The following is a 22,854-nucleotide window of genomic DNA, read 5'->3' on the forward strand; positions in this document are numbered from 1 at the left end:
CAGGTCGGTTATGCAGCGCTAAAGGTTTTTCTTCCTCAGACGCATCTGCAAAACTCCCACCGGTACCGGGGGGAGCTGCACGCAGGCACCACGGGAGCAACACGCTCCTCAGGAGTTACATCCTACTTTTTTATCATTGTTATTTAAATGTCATAGCAAAATAATTCCTCCAATTTGTATACAAAAAACCCCCTCGCGCAAGCCCCAGCAAAGCTGCTCGGCGGCGCGCGCTCCGGGCTGCTGCCGCCTCAGATCGAGCGGCAGAGCTGCGGGTTGCCCCGAGGGCGCCAGCTGCCTCTGCCCCCGGGCTGCTCTGCCGGTGCCTCCCCCCCGCATCAGCTCGGCACCCAAGGGCGAAATCCACGGCCAGGCAGCCCGGAGCAACCGGCACCGCGGCTAGGCGCCGGCTGCGCCCCGGGGCTCCACAGCAAGCGCTCGTCATTTAGCGCTCTTCTCCCCCAAACCAGCCCCCGTCCGGGCTAGGCACGAAGGCAGGACTGTGGCCCCAGCCGCGGTCACCGCCCGTCCTCGTTGGGCCTTACCTGCCGTCTGAACGGCACGTTAAGACGAGATGCCACCTCATGCTTATGCCACCAGGCGCTTACGTGGGCGCCGCAGCGGCGGGAACCCGAGGGCGGATTCAGAGGAGTGACAAGGTCCCTGCAATTCCATTCGGCTGTAATGTTAATTTTCCTGAAGGTCGGTAAGGCAAACGGAAAAATGTGCCATCCCTCCCGTTAGTGGCAGATAACCCCCAATGATGTAAATTAAACATATCTGATAATGACGTGGGAACATACTTTGAATAAACGTCCTCATGAAAAGCTCACCAAAACAAAGAAGAAGGTTTTGCTGTTTCAACACCATATGTACATTAGTTTTCTCAGAGTTTTCTTGGGCTTGTTAGATGTACGCTCCCGTCTGACTCAACGCTGATAAAACATTTCAGTTCTTGGGGACCTTCCAGTTGCAGGCACTCCCGTTTAACTAAATATTTTAGGTTTGCCACTTTTGGTCACAAAGGACCACCACACCTAGGCGACGATGCTCCTGCCCACCTCCCTTCCCGGCAATCCCGTATGGGTTCACCGCTCTGCTCAGCTGCTTCATAACAGCATCAGGCTCATGATGAACCAAATGAGTTCTGATTTGTGCGATTTAATGTCCTAATGGCTCGACTAGTTAGGTAGATAATTACACAGTATGATTTATCCAACCCATTTATAAATATTTATAATAATGGATAGATTAACCTTTGGGATTTCTGTCTCGCAATCCCTTTGGTTAGAGGAGGATCACTACACCACAAGTAGCGAGCGCTGCTGCCTGCGGACGCGCAACAGCGCGGGAGGCACGAGAGGCGGCTGGGCGGCCGACGCGGGAGCATCCGGGCCCCGCGACCGCCCCGTCTGCGCCGGCACTCGGGGAGAGCCCGGCGCGGGAGCGAGCCGGGAGCGCCAGAGCCGGTGCTTTGTTCGCCGCAGCAAAAGCGCAGCGTTCCCATGCCACCGTCGCCGCCGGCGGCAGCGGGAACCCAGCCGGCGACACGCGCCTCGCGCCTGCACAAAGCCGGCAAAACCTCAGCAAGCCCGAAGTGCCTGCTGCCAGCGTGCTGCAACAGCTGGCCGGGGAAACAAGTGCATTTCCCAAAATCCTTCTCCGAATCCACTCCTTGCATTTTAAAAGCATCCCGATCCAGAAAAAGTCAGATCCAGCACTTCCGATCTAGCAGGGCTACTTCTTAAGACAGGCAAATCATGCGCCACATGTATTAGACGGAAACAAAGAACTGAAATGGGTCTCTCGTGGTAACTACCTTTCTGGAGCTGCTCCTGGGTTGGAGCAGTTCCTATGCCTGTCACACTGGTGAATATCGACACAGCATAAACTTTCCAGATCACGGCTTTCCTATCCCAGCGACATAAGAGAAAAAAATATATATATAGTCCACAGCCATAGTTAGTAAAAGTCGGTGGAAACCAGACACAAGTTTCCTTATACACTTTGGAAAATTGTTCCCAAGATCATTAAAATACTGTAAAACTAATTATTACTGCATCCTGTAATTGCTAATATCTTGTAACATATCTCTTTGCTTAGCAAGAGCATTACCATATTTATAGTTTGTTATTTTATATTATAATTACTTGAATTATATTTAAATAAAACTATTCTGGCAATGAAAAGAGAATACATGAGAATAACTACAAAAAGACAAATACTCAGAATTTTTATTTCTCGAATTTCACCTCAAAGCAAACGGCTTTTATACTCCAAGATTGAACTGTGGCAGTTTTCTTTATCACTGCTTGCTTTAACAGACATCGGTTGTGTAATAACTTACTAAGTTTTAAACAGTCAAATGAAGAACAGGGACAAAAAAAATTTTAAGATATTTTTCATTTATCAGAGGATTAGAAGAAATAAAATTTTGATAGAACACATTTGGGGCTTAAGACCTCATATCAGCCCACGCAAACTATTGCACCTATAAAAAAAATTCACTATTTGCAAGATTTATCGGTACCGTAGGCAAGCTTCGCTCTCGTGCGGCAGGATGAACGCACAGCCATTTCTACAGCAGGTAAACGCCTGTTTCAACTTTTCTAATTCCTCCGTTTCAAACTGGGGTCCAGTCTGCAGCAAGAACCGCCGCGGCGTCCCGGGCGCCTGCTGCACCGGGCGCCTGTGCCGACGGCCAGCGCTCCCACGGAGCCGGAGCCGCGGCACGGAGGGGCCAAGAGAAGAGCAGGACCGCGCAGAGCAGCCGAGATGAAAAGGGGCAGGGGCAGAAGGGAAGATGAGATAAATTATAGCCCGAAATTGCATCCATTCCTTATAAGAAATAATTAGATTAGACCAGGAGCCTTTTGGATCTTATACAAGGCTCAGAAGAGACCGATATTACTGAACCTGCAAGGACGGCTAAGCTGTCGGGGAAAGAAGAGAGCACTAGAGAAGGCAAAAGCAAAGACACAACTGAGCGGTACAAGTCGAGACTTTCCCAATTTATTCCCATCCTTGCCACCGAAATTAAACGACTAAAACTTCCTAACGCTTCAACTGATTCATCCTTAGAATCGGTCTAGAACCAATAATACTTCATCACACGCAAATGTAGACGCAGAAGTTCCTTTCTAAGGGCCCTGGTGTTAAACTCTGCGGAAGACAAAGTTGCCTGGAGAATTATTAATCTTGCTGCCCACTGAGAGAGTGAAATAACTGCGGCACTGCGGGAGGACGCGCGCTGGGTCCCACCGCACCAGCGGCAAGATGTGCCGCGGCTGCCGAGCCTGCGGCTCCCAGCGAGATGCGGATTTGTCACAATATTACGGAGTGCGGCATCGCCTCTTTATGGCTGTTTTGGAAGAGGCTGTTTGCACGGTTGTTTGTTGTGAGTTGCGTCCCTGTCATTTTGTCCGGGCCTTTCTTCGTGGAGCGTTTCATTCCGAACTCCAAGTATTCTGCCAAAGCCAGGGTGCTTACGTGATGCGAACGGCGACACAATTCCTGTACAATCTGCATGCAACTTTCTTCGCGGAACCGTTCCAAATGCTGGGAGTGATGCTAAGCAAAAGCAGTAGACAGCATCTGCCTCCAACAAATTAAAAACAAAAAAAAGCCTTCCCCGTATGCGTACGAGTTCGCACCAGGCAAGCCGCAGAGACGAGCAGCAAAGCGAAGGACCGGCTCAGGAACGGACACACATGCTGTAGCGCAAGCTGGCACGAGCGCTTATGCAAAGCGAGCTTTCAGCGGAGCAGGGAACCGTATTTTTTCCTCCGGCTGCTCTTGTCTCTGCCCATTGGCAGTTTTGACATGCATCATAATTTTGCAGTCTGCTCGCGATGCTGGAGTCGGGTGAGGAAGCGTACCGGGGTCCTAAACCAGCCTTTGTGATTTCTGTTGCAGCTAGCGAGTACGCGATCCTCCAGGCTTGGCATCGCCGCCGAGCCTGGCTGCTTACGTGCCAAGGACGGGCTCGACCCTGGGGGAGAGGAGCAACGCAAAGGAGCCTCTCGAGACCTCGTCCAGCCGTGCCGCAGGTTTGCGCGGACAGAAGAGCGGCGCCCTGCGAACCTGCGTTCGGCAGGCTGGGGAGCAGCGGTGTGGGAGCAGCCCCGCTGGGGACATCCGCCCGCCCGCCCGCCCGCCGAGGGGGAGCGACGCACGGCATGCCTTCAGCCGGTCGTACCTTCAGCACCGCTCTGGAATCTCCTTCACCGGCTCTTGAACCTTCTTCGAAGTACAGCAGCACTTTGAAAGGCAAATGCAACGAGTTAGGAGGGAGTCAGATTTATTATTCGCGTGTTGACAATATATTCCAGCTGTAGCTACCGTTCCAGTGAAAAATCCACAAAATAGGGAAAGGATTCTCACTGAAGGAATCGCAGAAGATCTGCTTTGGGGAAGCTTCACCGCGGGCGTCCCCGGAAAGACGGGGCAGTCCCCAGGAGGCGCTGCCCCCTCCGCAGCCCGCTCTCCTTCCCGGGACCTGCTCCCCGGCGAGCCAGCGGCCGCGGTGCCGACCCATCCGAGGAGAGGACAGCAGCGTTCCTGCGCTCCCCGCCTCGGCCCGGAGGCCGCCCCAAAGTCCGTGGGACGGGGGCAGAGCCAGGCAGTAAGGAGCTGGATGCAAAGCTGCCGAGCTTGCGGCACCCTTCTCGCCCGCGCTGGGGGACGCCCTGCTGCTCTCCGCGGGATGCAAACAAGAGCGTAAAGCCTAGGAGGGATTTGCGGCCCTTTAAAATAAATAAATCCTTTAAAATGCAATAGCCTCCAACACAACTATATTCTCTGATAAAGCATTTAATGAAACGTGCCATTCCCAGTACAAATAATTGTTTTCATCATTTTGTCTAGCGAATTGCAGGAGGCTATAGAATAGTGCAAGTTTTTTTGATCTATAATCAGACAGTTCATAAAAATCCTAATGGAAATGAAGATTTTGCTACCTGGAGTGGTCAAATTTCCATTTTCAAACACATCACATTTTAAAACCCAGGTTGGCATTTTGGTTTGCTGAGAGTTTTAGGATAATAGCAAATTACACAGAAAATCTACCAATTCTTTGTCAAGTGAACTATGCAAAAAAGAACCATTAGTTCATAGTTCATCTGTGAGATGAGAGACATCCTGAATAATAATTTTTTGAGACTCTGAAGGCATTTATTCACAAATAACATTCATATCATCAGAATTAAGACTGCCCATATCGTCTAACAAACCACTGTGCTCGCAGCCCTTCAGCCTGTTAGTACGCTTGCAGTTGTCCTCAAAACGGCTTTTACATGGGCTTCCTTCCATATTTACTTCTATCATTCTGTGGCTTTCTAGGACTGTGTTTTTCCTTCTGCCGAGATCCAAGAATATCTCAAAGACAACAAACGTATTCTCTTATTACGCGTTCCGGGCGAAAGTTAAATTCTGCAGTGTGGAGAAGCCTCCCAAACCAGAGCTTTGGGCCCTGTTATTTAGAAAGTGAAAATCTATCAAGAGCAGACTACCAAGAAAAAATATAAGAGATTGATTAACTATATTAATCTACCTTTCCCCCCCACGCACACTAATAACACTGCCCTGAGGCATAACCCATGCAGAAAATTGTCTGTGACTCACGCTTTGAAGCAAACATGGAAAAGGAATCCTATTGGGAATTTGTTGCATTTGCTACAGCACAGGGTTATATTCATCTGTAAATAAATATATTTTGGCTTTTGGGATCTGCTGCTTGAATTATGTTAAATGTGATGTTTGTAATTACATTGAGCCAAGTGTATTCTTGCAACACAGAGTGGAAAAGTTATTAATACTTTTCCATAAGTTTCTTGCAAAATACGAGAATGCATTCCCGTTCTTCTAATTACAGTCTACGATCCAAGGACATATTTGGGAGTCCACCAGGAACTTGTTTTTTCTTAAAAAAAATCCTGAGGAAGATGAGGATTTGCAGCGATAACCTCAGCGTGGATCCCAGCCCAGCACAGAGGTTTTCAGCAGAGCGCTGCCCGCACACGCGGCCCTGCTCCGTGCCACCCCGCCACTCCGGCTCCGCATCGACCCGGTGCGCGGAGCCGCGCTGCACGCCAGCGATGCTCCGACGCTCGCTAGCGGAGGTTGGCAAAAGACCGAACCGCTCACTTCAGTACGACTCTGGGAATTTAAAGTGGCAGAAGTGCAAACCCTGTGCGTTAATATGCAAAAAAGAAATTAGCTGCTTTTTCTGGCCCCTCTCCCCTTAACGAATACAGCAACCTGCACAGTCTAAGGGATGTAAGTAAAATTCAGACACCCAAACTCCAAGTTTTATCAGGTTTCTGATGCAGACGAGGCTCCAAATACCGATTTTGCACGCAAGGTCCTTCTAGATTTTTAGCTGAAGAATACGAAATCTAACCACAGGGACAGTCCCCTGCCGCCTGGCCCGTACGGCGAGGGCAAGGACAGGAGGTGCCACGACCGACCCCGGAGGCAGACGCGTTATTCCACCCTCCCGAACAAGCCTCCTCCCTCCTGGTTTGCAAAAAGCATTTGGAATATTGTTGTATTAAAGGCAGTGCCGGGTCCGTTTGGGCCTAAAACGTCTATTTTGGAAAACGGAACCTGTAACATTTTCCAAAGCCCATTTTGCCACTGAAAGCATTTCAGAGAACCCTGGGCTCCATCAAAATAGCTCCAGAGCTTCCTCACCCTCCTTCCCAGCCTAACGCTTGGGTAAGCGACGGCAACGGCTTAGAAACGCCGGAGGCGCAGAGGCAGGTGCCCCGCTCCCGCAGACGGCGGAGCCGGGGAGCCCCGCGCAGCGCCCCCAGCTCCCGTCTCTGCCCCTGCGCCCCTTGCTACCGCCTGGGAAAGGGAAAGTTAAACTTATTAGAGACAAAAGCGAAGCTGACCGACTTTCCATCAAAGCTGGCTAAAATGCATGCTATTATCAGCCAAAGTGATCCTAAAAATATATCTTAATAGGAAATTTGTATTTAAAAAAACATTTCTTGAGGTTTTGTTGTTTTTTTTTAAGAAACCATAAATAATTTATAGGCATTCCATGGCAAAATATCACCGTTTTTCACTTCCACTCACAAAGAGCTTCCCTAAACCTCCTCATCCCCGGGACTCCACCGGTCGTATCACTTTGCATTTCTGCGTCATTTTGCTCGGGCTGCCGCAGGCTAAAGACGAAAACCGCCCGGGCCGTCTCTGCTCGCCCCTCGCTCGCACGCCCGGGTGACGGCGCTGGGACAAGGCGCGGGAAGGCAATTACCCTTACCGCCGTCGTTAGCGCACCACCACCACCACCACCACCACCACCAGCAGCAGGACCAGCAGCTTCCCCCCGCGGCACCGACACCGCCAGGAAACACCTGATGAGCTGCGGCAGGATTCAGCTAACACACCAGCGGCTGCTGCTAAAGGAATATGACCGGCCCGACAGGAACGAGCCTCTGAAAAATTAGGAGGATGTACAAAACCCTTAAAGCCCTCCCAAACTGTGACCCACTGCAGAAATGACACAGAAAACAAGTCTTTGGACATGGAAAGCTTCACGCTACATGGGATTTGGAAAAGAAATTCCAGCGCCTGGCACCTCCCTAAAGGCTTTGAACCAACATGTTTTTGCAGTTCTAAGTCACCTGAGTAAATGAAATTCTGACCTTCGGTTTTTGTTTTCAACAGGCCAAGCCCTAAAGAGTGGAAGTTTTGGAATAACTCTTTATTTCTGCCACAGCAAGGGACGCTGCCTCTCCTCGAATGTTCCCTGCAGCCTCTCCGGACAGGAACGTTTGCTGTTCACCACCTAGGTCAGCGCCACGTTTACATCGCAGGTGCCTGAAGGAGAACCCGGCACCCAGCCGGTCCAGGTCCCGCTCCCTCTTTAGCGGCCGCGGTAAGACACCCGCTTTCTTGCGTCACTTTTCTCGTTTCCCCGAGGAAACGCCATGCTATCGATCACGGGACGGTTCGTCCTCGAGGTTCACCCGCTGCAGGACGCAGCATGGAAGTTTCCCGGCGCCGCCGCGGCAGCTCCGGTCTGGGATAACAGCTTGGCCTCCAGCCTGGTGCGAGCCGTCGCATCCCCTCGCTGCCAGCAGAGCTGGACGCCTCCGCCTCACCTCACCTCACCCGGGCTGGAAAACAACCTCCCGATTATAAAGATATTTTAAAGCGTGACCCCGGGCGCTCCCGCAGCGCTGCCTGCGCTGACGTGGCCCGTCCGCGCTGAGACCCGGCGTGATGCGGGGCGGCGGTGGCAGCGGATGCGCGGGGACGCAAAGGTCCGGAATTCCGTAACTCACCGTTCCCAGGCGGCAACCCGCTCCCTCCGCCCTCCCCACCACCCCAAACACATCTTAAACCAAACTGACAAGGACATGGTTCCCTTCCACTTGCATTTAATTAACGTTTTAATGTTCCTTCGTATGCTCTAACTTGATGGCATTAAATTTTATATATATATATACACACACACACATATATATATATGTATGTATGTATGTTGGCTAAAAAATAAACAACTCCACGCGCTGCCTCCTTTTAGAGGCCGGCTGAGGTTGGCCGAACGCATCCTCCCGGTGCGCGGCCCACGTTCCTGCTGAGGAAACGCTTTCCGCGCTCCCTCGAGACGCGTTTGGAGAGCCGACTGCAGAAGCGTCTCGCTGGGGATGAGAATGGAGAGGAACAGGCTGGGGCCCGCGGTCAGCAAACGCGCCAGGCGAGACGGGATGAGACGCTCTGCACATCTCCGGATTTTCTGCACCTTTCGCCCAAGAGAAGCGGCACAGCGCGAGACAGGTTCGGTTCCCGTTTCCACCGCCGGCTGCCCAATTTTTGCGCCGATGCGAACGAAATAAGCACCCGGAGCCCCAGGAAAGGCAGGTGAAAGTTCCTGAAGCTCAGGGATTGGCAAGCAAAGTTGCTGGAACTTCACGGCCTTTTTCCCACGGGGAGCTCAGGACAGCTAATCTATAAGGTCCATGATTTTTCTTCGGGAATCAGGCACTGGATCTCCCTCCCTGTCTCGCCATCACATCAGCTTACCTGATTCCTTACTGTAAAAATCAAGTGTCTTTCTCTATTTTTGCCAGCAGAGCCTTCTCATTTATCCCTTGTATTAAAGATTCAGCTGTCATGCATTAAATGAACCCGTTTTGCTGGCAGGTGCTTGCCGGTTTTTAGGCTTTAAACGGTACCATTACTATCATTTATAAGGATAACATCACAATTAAGAACGTATGAATAATTTAAAAATGAGTAAGTAGCATTTAGTTTCACATTCTGCCTGCTGAAGAGGTTTTAAAATGCAGGGTCTTTATTTTATTACAAAACACTGGCTTGTCTTGGTTAAAGGAGATGAAAAGTTACTAATTTCAGGCTTTAGTTCAAACCATTTAATCTTACAAATAAGTGCCTTCAGTGAGTACTTTGTTATCTCCTAAAGCCTCGACAGGGTTGTTCATATTCCTTGCCTTATTCCCTGATTCTTACCTTATCCTAGGTGAGCCAAATGAGACAAAGGGGATGCCACCGGAGAAAATCATTATTTAATGGAGCTTTTCTTTTTAAATGCTAACTTGTCCTGTTGGCAAATATTATGAAACATGCTCATTTCATTGCAATAAATAATGGTATATAATTAAAATTCCATTCCGTTGTTGAGAACAGTGTGATAAACTGTTTGTGAATCGGTAATTCTATTTATTAAAAACAGGGGCATTAATTTTGACACGTTGAATTATAACGCAGACAAACAGATCTTGTGTTTTAATTAAATGCTTCTATCTGATGAGTTTTTTATATTAAGATTTAATACCAGATCCCACAGTTCCTGCGTTAGGTGGCGGGGTTTGCTTCCAGCCGGGCAGGGCGGGCGCCCGGGGAGCCGGGATCGGAACCGCCTTCGGCATCGGCAGGGGCGAGGAGCCGAACTCCTCCCGCGCCCACCCTGTCTCGCCAGTGCCTTTACCTGCTTCTCAGTCTTTCCCAACGCTTTAATGATGTTTCTAGGCTGCTACTGCATTTCTTATTTTCTAATGCTGAAGCAGAGCTGAATATTAAAAAAAAAAAAAGGAATAACAACCATACTGCTTTGAGGTTTCTTTCACATTAAGCTACATTTAATATTCATTTCACATTTTTTTTCTATTAATTAAAAGTAAACCGTGTATTGTATGGTACATTATCCCTCTAACAGCCCCATGTGGAGATCATGAAGTGGAAGACTAATGGTGTAGACTTTAGCATTTAGTTTTAACCAGAATAATTTACATATCTGTGAGAAGAGTCCAAGGCATGTGTAAATAAGCAGAACTCTAAGATATCAAGACCCTTGCTTAGTTTACTATGGACTGGAGAGCCATGGGCTGTGTATTTATTCCATCAGTCAGCTAATTTAATGAGACTTTATACAGCATCTATTTCTGCAGAAGACACAAAACTTATTATTAAGGAGAGGCATGTGGCAGTAAGAAAAATGTGTTTGTTTGCTTTTTTATTCTATTACCCCCAAGTAGCAAAGGTGATCCTATTCACTGTTCATTAAAGTTTACCTTTATAATTTATCAAAGGAGACCGATATCAACAGCTTTATGCTGAGATTTCAAAATTCAAGACTGATTAAAATTTAATGTAAAAGGCCACGGATTTAGGGTGGGTTTTCAAGAAAAATCGCTTCCCAACTTTAAAGCCTAGATGTCATTAACGAACATCTCTATTAGAAGGCACTGCAAAACGCACTGGAGGCACGGCCTGAGCATCGAAATGGCATTTTCGCTTCCAAATCCATGGGGGTCCCTTAGCCCGAGTTTCAAGGAGAAGAAAGCTCAGCCGGAAACCCGAGAAAACGGCGCGAGGCGAACGGCGCCAAGGCGTCGAACGTCACCGACCGCCCTCCGCGCGGCCGCGCGCAGGAGCATCCCGCGGGTGCCTCCACCCAAAACGCTTCCCTGCGCCGACCGGCCTACGGCCAGACCCAAAGTCCCCTCAAACGAACCAAACCTGCCCTCGCCTCAGCCCTCTCCCAGCCATCTCCATGCAAAACCTCCCACCGAGGGACGGCAGCGAAGGCTGCTGCTGCTGCTGCTGCTGCGCAGATATATCGATTCCTTCCGTTAACCGAAGCGAAGGTGCTCACCGCTTCGGAATTACTTCGGTGTTCAAATGCACGCGCGCGCGCATGCGTGCAAGATCGGCACCCGCGCAGCGCAACGAGCAGATCGCGCTTTTGCACAAAACGAGCGACAAATATTCACTAAAGGACGAACGGAGGAAAAGCGAAAAAGGCAAAATCCCCCGCTGCAGCGACCCTTTCCTTCCTAAGGAGGTTGCTACGCCTCAAGAAAGGTTAGCAGAGTTGGGAAAGCCCAACACTAAACAAGACCTGACCGTAAGGAACAACATTGTTTTCCACAAATTAACCAGCTAATAGGAAGCTACCACATGCTCCCACCAGGAAACGCTGGAAAAGGAGGAATTACAAAGAAGAAATATTTCCAGCTCAATTTCTGTGAATTTCTTTTGAACTAATATTTTTTGGAGGGGGAAAAAAAAACAACAAACAAACAGGGAAAGACCAAATTCACACCTTTGGCTAAATGTGAGGAGTAACTTCTACCAGGGGAAAAAAAAAGAGAAAAGTCAAATATTTCAGATGGGTATTTCAAAGCTACACATCCCAGGTTTTTAGGCAGCCAGCTCCCGCACACCTAACATAGACAACCCAGCCCATGCCTGGGAACCCAGGGAAGGTTGGGGGGTTTGGGGATGTTTTTACTTCTAGTTAAGAGAGGCAGAATACGCACAACTGCAGACTGGTACTGGAACACAGAAATACGCTTTCCAAACTGTTTCGCTTACAGTCTATTTCCTTCTTGCTGAAGCGCCGTTTTTAAGTCTCGTTACTGTCATGGAGTTCTCGCGCAAGAGGAGAGGGGAGCAGAGGTTCCAAACCTGCCTCTTCCAAGCCATTAGTCCCGGGAATCTCATCAGAATAATAAAAATACGGCCTACTTATGGCCTCCGCTAAATGTTTCCTACGTGAGGAATAATTAAGGATTGCAGAATTTGGTCTATGACTAAACTAAAAAGCCAGATCCTGTTCTCTTTGCTGGCACAAGTCTGTTGACGAGAACAGGACTGCCTAAGCGAACACGGCAAGCAGGGCCCAGCCTCGGCTTCTGCGCGCAGAACAGGGCGCTCCAAGATCTAATCGGCTTTTTCATCTCCTGGGTTCCTAAATTTTTAAACGTAAGAAATAATTATTTTTTCATAGACACTATAATGACAGATTTTAAAATGACTGGAAGCACATTAAAAAAATATGATATACATACAGAGGAAAGTATGTGTATCAAAATGCTTATTTCAGCTTCATTATATTTTCACTTGATTTACAGTATTTTTATAAAACAGTAAATTCCTTTCAATCTAAGATTTTATGATCTAAAGAAAATAGATCAAAAAACAGACTAGACTTTTTTTTTTATTAAAGAAAAGGGTATTCATCTGAAAAGGAAGAAAAATAATTGAAAAATAATATGTTCTAAGCAGCTTTAACTATCAGTAGTTTGAACCTAAAGAATAACGTAAGTATGTCTTCTGAATAAGAACCGTGATTGCATTCTAATGTTTTTACTGGGATTTTGCTTTTTAGAGGTAACAGGATGCTAGAGCACCAGACGCCGTTTGTTTTATTGTGTATTTATAAAAGCGTCGTGAGCATGCTTTTTCAGTTTCAGATTTTTAAGCAATTAGTTTGCAGATGTCACTAAATAAATGGCATTCATTCCTTAAGCAGGAACCATACCTGTTAACCATCTCAGCATATTCTAGCTTTAAAGCTGGGCTTGATGTGCACAGCATGCTCAAAAACTGTACTCACAGTTCAAATGAGCTGGATTACAGACCATGACCACTGAGACCCTCACATGACAAAGCCTTTGTGTAATTAATATGCAGGGTAAAATGCTCCCTGGACGGCTGCTAAAGCGATTTAAATCATGCACATAAAAAATGTAATCACAAATTTAGCATGGTGGACATTGTAGTCACACTGTGCTTGATTGCATAGAAGGTTCCAAGTGTGTTTTAAATGTCCTTTAAGATTGAGATTAGGACTTGTACTTACAAGATGCATATTAATCTAAAACTCAACATTTTTCAGTGTGGGATCACAGTAGGAGAACATTATGGGCAATAGAGGTTCATTCTAATCCCAGTAGGTAATTACACTTTGAAATAATATTCTTTAATTAAATCTTGTTTGCAGTTGATTGATTTAAACACTAAATCTAAAAACCTAAATTTGAGTTTTTATCAATTTTTGATGCTTATTGCACAGAACTTGGGCTTTAATTGATGTTTCTGAAGTTTTTAAAGCTCTTGTCCACCGTATCCTAGCTGAATTTATTGTAATTACCAACATCATTCTTTCACACTGTAGACAACTTTCACTAGAAGCATGATAATATTAAGTACTTTTAAGCCGTAAAATGCATGATACATATTTGCTATGCAAGAAGGCTAGTATTTTACTGAGTTTCTTTCATAAAGCATCCTGTTTACACCATGTAAACTGTTTTCAAAGCTTCTGAGAAGGAATTTTGCTTTCTGAACATCTATCATTTGCTGTACCATAAAGTAATGCTGATGATACGGAGTTGACAACAGAAGGAGTGAAGAAAATAAAGAGAGACAGCAGCGCGCTGTTGAAATTTAGCGGCAGTATGTATGCACCTTAGGTGCTTGGGACTCCGAGATGAAGAACGGTTAATAGATAAAGTAAATAAAAGTGTTGAGCGACTGACCCGTGTTGGGAATATGACCCGGAGTCCCGGTTCCTAGCTATATTCACTAAACAGCACCATCCAAGCCAGCAGGAACGACTGCCACCACGGCTGAGATGGACTAAGCACGTCCCGCCGACAAGCCATGGGGAAGGAAGACAGAAGAGAAGAACGTGCGTGTTCTGAGCCCAAACGCCACCAAAGGTGTCGAGCCCGAGCAAATCCCAGGATCCGGCCCCTCCTAGGACCCAACAGCAGCTGTTAACAGGCATCTAGGGAGGAATACGATGAGAGGGCAGGCAACGGGGTCATCTCACACCGTTTTACTCTCCAACCTTGCAGCTCGGGGATTTCCCAGGCCACGCGCAGTTTCCATGCTTCGGTGTCCTTCAACACCTTCCCTGCCACCAGCTTGTCCCTCCCCCCCACGCGTCTCTCGGGCTTTGCCCCCGCGGACGGGCGGGCACACGGGAAGCACATACGTGTCGGTCTCGGGGGGGTTTATCAGCCTGAACGCTTGCCGCACACGGTGCGCGCACTGCACCGTATGCCTTCTGCGCGTGCGAACGCCCAGGCTGCACCGCCCCGGCGTGCTGCTGCTTGTCATCCACCCCATTAACGGGATGATTTCAAAGACGCGCAAGACCACGGGATTAATCTTTCACCGTGCTGCAAAAAGTAGAAGTAAATGCATGCAAAGGTTAATTAAAACGATATACAAATACTCGCTACTACACAAAAATTGCAGGGGTGCCCCAGCCCCGCTCCTCCAAGCCTTGCCCGTTGCTCTGGGGGCATCTCCGCCAGCCGCACGCACACACGTAATTCTGCGACTAGTTCATTTAAGATTTAGCCATTAAATCTTTGACGGTGGTTAAGGAGTAATATGATTAAATAATTTAATCAGAGACCAGCTTACCCGTCAGGAGGGAGGCGGGCAGCAGTGGCTGCGCTTGGGAAGGCAGCGGCAGCAGGGGCTCCCCATCCCCGTCCCCGTGCTCCCGGCGGGACCCTCCACCGAGCGTCCCGCGAACCGCAGCGCGGGAAACACCACGTAAAAACAAGCACAGCGCAACTAACTACCTGCCTTAATCCCCATTCCGCTATCGATTTCATAGCTTACAAATTCACGCCGGGCTTCCATATTTTGGAACGATTCCGCGTAGCGCAACTTTTTCGCAGTAGAAAAAAGAAAAAAAAAAAAAGAAAAAAGGAAGATCACCCAAGCAAGTCTCCACCACAAACACAGAGGGGTCACACAAACACGGGGAAGACGCAGGAGTGCAAACTGGCGGGTCATTAGCATCTGGCATGGCTGATCAAGTATTTGTGCATATCATTACAAATTACCGACGTGAAGCTCGGAACACGCTTCTACAAGGCTGACCTTTTTCAACGTGTAAAATCCCACATCCTAAACTTCAGAAATACGTCTGTTGTCCTGAGAAATGAACTTTAGAAATATACTATGTTAAAACAGTCTTCATTTCAGCCCCACACGGGCTAGGAGAAATGGATCTGAATTCAAATCCCGCTCTGCTATATAATGATATCATGTACATGTCTTACAGTAAATTAAATTCATGATACCATATATTTAATAACAGAAAATTCACATCCTACTGCAGCTGCATTTGTTAGATGTGAGAAAAAACAAACCACTGTATGGAATGTTTTATTAAGATGACTTTACTGTTGTGAGAAATGATTAAGTCACTATAAGAGACCACAGGACCTCATTCTTTGTAACACTAATATTAATCACACAAATAATATAAGTGTCTTACAGTAATCCACATTCCTTTAAAATATATATTATACATCCTGAGGGCAAACAGCAACACAACTGACTTGAAATAAATCCCTCAAGCCACAGTGGCCAGAAGAAAACCATTTATATTCTGACAGATTAATGTATATTTTGTTATGCGTAACAGATGAAAATATTTACAACACTATCAGAGAGAGCTAAAGAAAAATTAAGTCTCACTAATCAATACGTTTCAACCATGATTTTAAATTCTCTCCAAATCTTATAATGTCCTGAAAAACAGCAAAAAATAAACAAACATGTTTCCATCAGTCTAGCTATGGCTGCTAATTACCACATATTTGACCTTAAAATATTTTATATTAATTAAAATAAACACTTCTCCTGGCATAAAGGTGAAAAAATAAAGACCCCTCAGGTGCTTGATGAACTTGCTGATGTTGCCAGTGCAAAGCGAATGCAAAAACCAGGAAAAACATCCCGATGGTATTTTGAGCTTCCCCAGGAACAGCGAGCTGGGCCCGAAGGCCGGGGGCTCGGCAAGGTCCTCAGCACGCTTCCCACCATGCGACAGATGCAGTGAGACCTTCTGCGGCCATGGGTCCGACAGCGCACGTTCTGCACCCCCAGGCCACGATTCCCAGCGCGAGGGACACCGGCTCTCTGGCCCCACGTGCCCCCTCAGCAGGGGTCCACGCTCATCGCAGCAGGCACCAACGCACGGTCGGTCAACGCAGATACGGGACTTGGGGCCGTATGCTGATAGCGATGGAAAATACCTTAAATACCTCTAGCTCTGCGACGCCAAGGGCTGGCACGGATCCGCCGCGATGGGACGGCAGTCACGCAGCCGGGAGCAGGGCCACCTGGAGCACTCGGCCAGCCCGCGACTGCCACGGGTCAGCACGGGAACTGCAAACACCCCAACAGGGCAACGAAGCAAGTCCCAACCACTTCATTCCCCAAGAAAGACCACCTGAGAGCCCGACCACCTGGAACTGCAAACACCCCAACAGGGCAACGAAGCAAGTCCCAACCACTTCATTCCCCAAGAAAGACCACCTGAGAGCCCGACCACCTGAGAGCCCGACCACACTTCCTCAGAAAGAGCTAATGCTCCTGGAAAGCTTTGGAGAATGAACGGAATGAATGGTTAGAGGATTACTGCCGTGCAGAGACGGAGGTCCAACGGGCTGCTCTGAACCACGCAGCCGGGATGACCTCCAGCCTCCTCGGGGAAAGCCCGACGCACTAGTTTTCTGCACGAAGGCTCTCTCATTTCTCATGGGTTCATCAAGAGTTTCTACAATACGTCTTCCCGAGCTTTAATACTGACCTTGCAGTTTTCTCTCGTGGCCAGGAACCGGAATCGCAGCACACTGTTTCTGTAGCTTTTCCCACGCTTTTCAGTTAATAACTCTCACATAACCTTGCCACAAACTCTGTTCTTTATATGAAGAATACTATTCTTACATCAAAAAGAGGGGAGAAACTATTACCACTTCTAACATAGCTAAAAACTGAGTGCCCTTGTATTTACCCTCTTCACCCCCCCATCTCCTCCTTCTATTATTTCCAAGAAATTTTGCAAGATGCCTATTATGCAAATGATACAATAAAAATCTTATTTTCTGCTTCCTTTTCAAGGCCTTGTTCCATTTACCTCCATTCACTCTCTCTGATGGACTTCTCAGACAAAAAGGTGAGAATAAATGCGTTCATTATTGACCTAAGCCTGAGAAAACTCAGCATGATGTCAACTACTGCAAGAGAGATTTAAAGAAATCCCTTCTCGGGCAATTTCCCCATTACCGCTCCAGTAGGAATTCTAACACTCAGGACCCAGTATTCAGGCCGTATCGGGCTTCCTTAACAACTTCTACCATTCTCATGCTTTGGAGCCCCAAAGAGCTGTTTCTCATTGCCATCTGCCACATGAGCTCTCCTAAACCTTGAACATGGAAAACTGGTGCAAAACACAAGCTCCCTGCTTCACTGGAGGTACGGCCAAAGAGCATTTCCCCACTTGAAGAGTATTAGCCCTGTAATGCTGCAAGACAATTTACAATGTTTTTCATGAAATTTTGAGAATCTATTCATTGATATCTAATATGCAGATCTCTACAGAGAAATATCTGCTATCTACGAATGTCTTTACATGTTGCAGATATGTTGCAGACGTTGTTGTGTCTATGGAAAATGCAAAAATATCAGACTGAATAGTCACACTCCAAGTTCTACCTGTACTCCAGCCAAATGATAATTACAACTAATTATTATAGTGTAGGGTGCATTAATTAATGTAAATTAATTCATTGGTTGGTTTTAAAATGAAGTTGATTTAAACTTCTACCAGCTATAAGGAATATTTTTATTACAGATCATCATTTTGAAGTACGCAGAAACAGACTCCGGTCATGCTTAGCTACAAATGCAGCAAGACTGGAGTCTTCTCCCCTTTTCCCTGTGACCACAGACGAGGGACGGTGTCATTTTTACAGCCTGCTCTTCTCAGTTGCATTGGCTTTTGCATTACAATAAGGACCAGAGCAACAAGTGCAACGGCAACAACGCTGTCCAGCCTGCAGAGGTATTTAGCACAGAGCGCAAAACCCGAGCGATGGCTTGTCGCGAGCTGACACCAGACACGAGCTAAGCACGTGCAAGAAATCAAATGGAAACGCGCCATCCACGAACCTCTGCAGACAACACCCAACTCGACACACACGTGCTCTCTGCCTCCATGACTATTTACTAATGAGTGATTTTTAATTGTACCCACACTGCTGATGAATCCCATTGCACAGAGCTTTATATCAGAATGTGTACATTATCTGAGTGTACATCAGGAATGCAGAAGATTTAATTTCCAAGGGAGGAAAAAAAGCTAAATCCTCATTAGAAAGGGTGTAACATCCAGCTGTGGGATTTTGAAAAGCTTCAGAAAAGGAGTCAATAAATCCAATAGACAGAGTCACTGCACAGCCATGCACTGGTCACTGCATCTCTCATTTTAAATATGCAATTATCTATAAATAAGGTTGCAGCCTACTAGCCCTATCGAGTGCCTGTATCGTGTGTACAGCTGAACCAAGGAAGTTAAGCCCATGACTTTGGGCAGAGGAAACTGCTGGGTACACAGGGCAAAGCTTCTTCACCAAGGCAGCTCCCATACTTGAAGGTGCTACAGCACCTTCTTCCAGTGCATTTTAGCAGGCAGACAGGTCGGCGAGGTTGGACTCGGAGAGCAGCACAGAGCGGGGCAGCTCAAACAAGGCAGTTGTCTGAAGAAAACCCGCATCGCCGCCTCCACCGCCATGAAAACGACCTCGTTTGAACCATTCGGTCTGACCCAGCCGGGATGAAGTAACGAGGATTTTGCAGACCTTTGCGCCGGCTTTTGCCGAGCCCCGGCAGGGCGCAGGAGGAGCGTCGCCTCGCTCCCGCCGACGCGCGGTGAGAAGAGACAGTGGGGAGCAGCACCACGGGGAGACGATGCCAGCGGACACGTGCGGGACGCAGCCCTAGCTCCAGGCCCTCGTGCTGCCATTCCGGCCTCTCTGCTCGCTCGGCTGGGGCTTTGGCACTAAATTTTCCGAAAGTTACTGGAATTGCCTCAGAAAGCAAAGACAGGGCCAGTGGCGCACGTAAGCGTGCCTGCGAAATGCCACTGCCATAAAATGCGTGAGCACGTAGTTCACGCTGCACTGTGGTTACAGAGAAATGTCATAGAGTTGTTTTCATAAATATATGTTTCTATTTCACTGCAGTCCTTCTTGGAACAATGCTGGAATTTCTGCATATAAAATGATTGTGTGCTTGCAGACATTTGCAACACTTCTCACACATTTCTAATACTTCCCTGCTCCTGCAAGCCTCTCCATTCCAGTCCTTTCTCTCAGACCCAAGATTTTATCCTTTTTATTTCCCTATTTCCCACACTGTTCATCTTACTTCATATCTGGCATGTGACTCTGTTTTGTGATATTATATTTCTCACAATTTTCCCATATTTCCACATTTTTCAATCATCATCAGAGTTTTTTTCCCCCCAGGTTTTCTTCCTCCCAGCTGGCTCCTCGGTAGCCAGTTGGAAAAGGCAGGGCCAGCTCAGACGGCTGCTTTGCACAGCCACGGAGCCCAGAGCAGAGCCGGAGGGAAGAGGGACACAGCATCTCCCCAGACAGGCCAGGAGGAGACCGGCCGCTCGTCCGCGAGCGACTCCGCTGCCTCCCGTCAGCTACCCCGGCTCCTCCAAGGGCGCTCATATCCTCATAACTTTCCCTTACATCCAGGCAAAAGAAAGAGGAAAAGGAATCAGAACTTACTTTTCAGGCCCAGAACTTCCCTCTCATGACTCCAGGCAGAAGTGAAAGCCAAGACTAGCAACCACACCTGCTGAGGATCCAAAATCAGCCAGCGCCAGCAGGAGGCTCTGCAGGTGAGAGTCCTCATCTCCTGATTTTGTTCAAGCAGACTCTGTCTTTCTTGGCTGCTACAGCTCCTACTTTACACAAGTGGACTAGTGACTACTTACAGGTCCAGCGATGCTTCACAACCACATGCTATGAGCATCTGAACATTCAGCAAGGCAACGTACCATGGCTTTTTTCTGTCTCATGGAAGTCTCCCAGGCAGCATGATCTTGAGGGGTGGTTCTCCTCTAACATTTCCTTTTTTTCATTTTTTTCTTCTTGCAATCCCTTGCTCTTTTCTCTGGAAACATATTTAAGATTATTGATAATAAATTTGCTCTTTTTCCTTTACATTTGCACCTCTCCAGCTTGCTTCTCCTCCTTAGGAGTAGCTTATAGACTGCCCTCGGGACCAACGAATAAGGGTGTCAAACACCTCCGAAGCAGAGGAAAGAGCACAGGAGTGGGAATTCTGATTCTTTTCCAGGCTTGCTGCCTTGGGCAGTTCTTTTGGCCTTTCTTCCTGATGTCTCCATCTGTAAAATGGAACTAAAAATATTTACCCATTTGCAAGCACTGTTGCATCAGTAGTGCATTACATTTTTAAAGACTCTCCACTACTATTTGCCTTCAGGTGCAGGTTGCTGACCCTCCTTCGAAGTCGCTCGGCATACAGCACTCAAGAGGTTAAGTAAAAGCACAGATTTACACATTGCCTCAGATGACATCAAACTAGGACCTCAAAAGACAAGTCTCAGGTTCCTGTATGGAAGGCTAACCACCGAGTTTTCAATTAGGCTATGTTTTAGGGATACAAAATTGCATATTCCTTTCCTACACGTTCCCTGCACTTAGAGAGCAACCCATTATTAAGCTATTAATCACCTCTTTCAATTAATTGCTCTAAAATGACCGGGGCTTTAGTAGCTGTGTTGCAATTGAAAAGCTCACTTATTTTTGGAAAGGTAAAGTTACAGGCAGTAGTAATTTGAGACAGCCAAGCTATTAGCTGCTGTTTAGAATCTCAATTACTCTAAAGAAGGATAATTACAAATAAAACAAACTGGCGATGCCACCTCAGCGCGTGCCGTTCTTTTTCCGCTTTATGGAATTTACACGCAGTTTTTCATCCACTGGATTTAATTTCCACATGAAAAATTGACCTTAACAGTATGAAGTATGGCTACAAGTAAAAACTGTGTTTTCATTGAAGAGAATAAATGCATTTCCTGAACGCTGGCTGTTAAAGCTAATTGATTTATTGGCTCTCTATATAGTGTACTATTGTCTTTATACTCATGGGACAAGGAAGCTCTTGAGAACAGAACTAAATTCTGCCACAGTAGTGTGACAGCTGAAGAGTTTTTTTTTTTTAATATAATATATAAGTTACTTGGAGCTAAAAGAAATCCTTCTAGGATTGGTGGAAACTAACTGGGCATGCCTGTTAGCTTATTTGATGTGTACTTTTAATAGTGTAATATTCTTGGGACCTTAAGAGCAATGGTAGGGTACTTTCTTTTAATCAGATTGCTTTCATAGTAAAATATTTATTTTCAAGCAAATGCAAAATACTTGTCAAAAGAAGAGAAATACGAAATTCCCATTTTATTATCTCTTGCTTTTAGGTTTTATGTAAATTGGTGCCTATAAGATGAAAGAAAGTGCTTGGTAGCAGGTGGAATCAAACTCACATAATCATACCAATAAAAAAGCCCTAAGGAAAAACAAAATAAAATGAAAAATCAATACAGGATGCTGTTCTCCAGATATACAATTAAAATGTAGTATTCCAGAGCTGCACTATTGTCCTCAGGAATGGATGATCCTTTTGCTCTAAGATAAGCTAAGGGACAAATTCTCCCCTCTGATATGTATAAAAAGCCACCTGGGTCTAAAGGAAGCCACATGCACACGCAAGAGAGGACAGCCTGAATACGATGCTTTGCAAAGAGGGGTGCCTAAGCGGATACGAATCGAAGCTGAAATTCCTCGAGGAAAGTTTCACTGCAGCACGGGATTTTACAGTGCCAATGAGAAACACTCAGAAGTTTTCTGAGATCCTGTACGTACTAAAAAAGTAAAAGTCCAGACAATAAATCTGGCCAGAAATCTGTTTATAATAAATGTTCCTGCAAGAATTCTACTATTCTAGTAACTAGCAGTTTGGCTACAACCGATTTTTTTTCTCTTCTTCCTTTTTTTTCCCCTAGTTTGTTTTTTATTGCTAAGAGGATGATTTATATGCAGGACTTGTAAAATAAGAAATTTATTTAATCTTTTGAATTTCTAAATGTCAGGGAGTGGGATATTAGGGTTTGTGTTTTGGGGTACGTTCTCCCTATTGAGAGAAAGCAAGGCGTGGAAAGAGACAGTCTTCTCAGGAGAAAAAAAATGAAAGAATGAAAAAACCCTGAAACAGAGCCAATATCCTTTTCTGATTGAATGAAGGGAAGCAGAGACTGTGTTTTGTTCTTCTTCTTTCTTATCTATCTATTGTATGTACCTAGAAAATTGCTCCTAATTTCCATGGATTAGGAAAAAATCTTTAAGGAGATCAATAAATGCTCCGTCCCAGGTGAACACAGCCTGATTTTTACAAAATCCTTTCAGAAGTAGACGCCTCTGTCTGAAGCGGTACAAATTCTACCATCGGCAGCACAAGAGAAAGAGAAGACTTGGGGAAAAAGTAGCAGTGGAACCATGTCTGATCTACTCGGTAGCAGAAAAGGCTGCAAAATCCGCTTGACGTCTATGACCTGAGACAAAGAACCGTGTGAAATCAAAAACGCCTAGGAATGGAATATACTGTCTTTCAGATAGATTCTTCCCTTTTGTTCAAAGGAACACAAACGTTCCCCAAAACAAATATCTGCTCAATTATTGAAAG

Source organism: Apteryx mantelli, chromosome 6 (assembly GCF_036417845.1).
Source record: "Apteryx mantelli isolate bAptMan1 chromosome 6, bAptMan1.hap1, whole genome shotgun sequence".
Classification (NCBI taxonomy): Eukaryota; Metazoa; Chordata; class Aves; order Apterygiformes; family Apterygidae; genus Apteryx; species Apteryx mantelli.